The following is a 3,216-nucleotide window of genomic DNA, read 5'->3' on the forward strand; positions in this document are numbered from 1 at the left end:
GTTCAATGTTTTAGTAATTTTACTTACAGATAAGAGATTAAATGGAAAACGAGGAAGATGTAGCACAAAAGAAAGTGGAAGGGTATTAGTGTTGGCAGATCCAACACCCTCCACAGATATGGTGGATCCATTAGCCAATACAACTAAAGGAAAGGAGGTGGTAGGTGTATAGGAGGATAATATACTTTGGTTCCCAGTCATATGATCAGTTGCTCCTGAATGTATAACCCAAGTATAAGATGATGATGATATAAGGCAAGCGATGGGTTTACCTATCTGGGCAAGTAGCCGTAGTAGGAGAGGATTGAGTATTCTTCACTTGCTCAAACTAGTAGCGAGTGTCTTCATCCATAGGACTCTCCTGTACAGCCACATGTGCACTCTGGGGTTATTTTTCCTATAGCTGAGGATAATGACATTTCATGTGACCCGGTTCCTTACAATAATGATAATAGATATAGGGACTATATGAGCCATCCTCTGCAGCTCCTCGTGAACTATCACCTCGTCCACCACGTGCTCTAAAGCATCCTTCACGTCTACCAATCCGACCTCCACCACGTCCACCCACTCGACTAGTTGTCTGTCTACTCTGTGTGGAGAGAGCAGACTTGCTTGTAGACTCTACGATAGTACTTTTTGGCAAAGCTAGCGTGACTGATCTCAAAAAGTAATACGTCTCTGCTAAAGATCATATAGCAAAGTTCCCAATAACTTGTGGCCTAGCTAAATTGTAAGACTGTGGAAGAGAACCAAGAAAGGTCAATATCATCAGTTGATCACATTGATCTTGCATCTTTTGAATATCCCCTATAATAGGAAAAATCTATCGCAGCTCCTCTATGAGGTGATTGAAGTTGCCATAATGCTCCTCAAAGGTTTGACTATATTCATCCATCCTACTTGTAGGGTATAAATTTGATTTCCCGAAAACAAGGAGTTTCATTTGTATTGATAAGAAAGCTTATCACAAACTAATAATCAAATGTTTACAACAGAAGCAGAGGGAATGCCCTCTTTGTTTAGTGTGGGGACTTTTGGTGGCTACAGGATGCTTCGCTCGATGCTCGTGTCGAGTCTGCTTCCCTTGGACCGTTCGATCGAGGTTGCCGTGGAGCTTCAGTATGCAGCAGAAGCTCGAGTCGATAGAGTTCGGGTCTTCTAGTTCGTCGGTGATCGGGGCTCGGAACTAGGAAGCGGTGCTGCAATGCAAGGATTATGCAAGGAGCTCGGTCTCAACTCTTTTCTCAAAGTTTTTCGACCTCCTCTAAGCTTGCTGGAAGAGGCTTTGAAATGGAAGAAGGACAGCTTGACTGCTCCTTGAATTATGGGATGTGACCATACATTGTTCGGAGATATCCTGCTGCTTATTCGTACCACGAGTGGTCATTCGAAGAGCTGTGCTCTGCATCACGTCATGTAGGAGTGGGAAAGCCCCTCCTCGTATGCGTGACAACGACTGTCAGATGCTTGCGTGGATCTGCCCAACCACCGAGCGCCGGCGGCTCTCACCCTTCGCTTGGACAACTGAGGTGAGTCGCATTTATGAGGGTGCAGGCTGCTTTGAGGCAGGCCTAGAGTACAGTATCTTCTCTCTTCAGGTCGAGAGAGGCGGGGAAGCAGGTTCCTGGCACTCGAGTGGGTTTGGACAGCTTGCCGAATGCTGGCAGATCCATCTCTTGACTCAGACAGCCGAGGTGAGTTGCATTTATGAATGTTCAGGTCGACTCGATACCTGCCCAGTCATTCGTACTGTGAGCGGCCGTTTGACGGTCTTGGAGTACTGTGCCCTCTCCCTTCGGGTCGAGAGAGGTGAGAAAACCCATCTCAGCACGTAGGGCGACAGATATCCGGCTGTACTGACAGCCTTGAGGTTTGCACGCGGATTCGACTTTGGACTCGGGCAGGCGAGTTGTGTAAAAGGCGAAATTCCGCTATTCCCAGTTGATTCTGGCTCGCGCAGGCGAGTTGATCATTCAGGTGAATTTCTTGCAAGCTCGCAGAGGTATTTTTTTACCGTCTACACTACTCCAAAATAACTCCTGAATGACGTCATACGTCTGATTGGATTGTCCTCGGCCTGAGTACAATTGTTCAAAGAACTTCCACACTTGTTTCACTGTATTATAGTGAATTGCTAGCTGAAGAACCTGTGGTTCCATACTATTCTAAATTTGATGAAGTAGACTAGTGTCATCCTATTTCCAGGAGCAGTGGCTAGTAAAGGAGGGTAATTTGTAAGACGACGATCCTTTCCAGCTCCTGAAATATAAACTCGAACCAGTTGTTCCAGAATAGGTAATTAGACCCATTTAATTTTTGGTCAGTGATCTTGCTAGAAAGCACCTTCGTGTGGTCTTCATCTCATCTAAAAAAATCAACCTCACTCAACAACTTCCTTTTGGATCCAACAATAAATGATCCTTTCTAGAATCCTTTACAGGATCTAACAACAAATGATCGAAAAGGACAGATTGATCAAATCATTTACAACTAATCATCAACAAGTGATTAATCTAAACCATCCCGTAAAGAACGACTTATAGTTTATCTCAAAGAAGATTTTTAACGACTGATCGTAGCATGGAGCTAAATAATTAGCTAAAGATCTATAAAGATCTAGTTGATAAGTTAAATGATTAGCTAATGATCTATGAAGATCTAACTGATAAGCTAAATAATTAGCTAAAAATCTATGAAGATCTTGTTGATAAGCTAAATTATTTGCTTAATTTTATTTTTTTTATTTTTTTAACGATAGATGTACAGTAGAATCAGATGAATAGTACCCAATGAATAGTATCGGGCCGATGAACACTGTTGGCTAGGGTTTAGATGATGGCGGCTAGTGTTTATGAGGAGTGGAAGGTGGCGGCTAGAGTTGAGAAAATTAGGGAGGGTGGTTCTGATACCAAGTAGTTTGGGAACATCCTTATGAGTTTATTAGCTCTCTCTAGGATGTCATTTATAATGTTTAGGAAAACAAAGAATTTTGTCCCTACCCGATGTGGGGCTAAATAATAGTATACACTACTCTAAACACTAAGAAACCCCGGAATAAGATGTCTTATTTAAAGACATTTGTTACTTGTCCACTAAGGTAACTTAGCTTTAAAGAAAACTACTAAGAATTTGGTAATCAAACACCTAGAAACCTGCATGAAATCTTAAAAAATATCTGTATGACTCAAAAGATTTGAACGAGTACTCTGACTA

Source organism: Asparagus officinalis, chromosome 3, assembly GCF_001876935.1.
Source record: "Asparagus officinalis chromosome 3, Aspof.V1, whole genome shotgun sequence".
NCBI lineage: Eukaryota > Viridiplantae > Streptophyta > Magnoliopsida > Asparagales > Asparagaceae > Asparagus > Asparagus officinalis.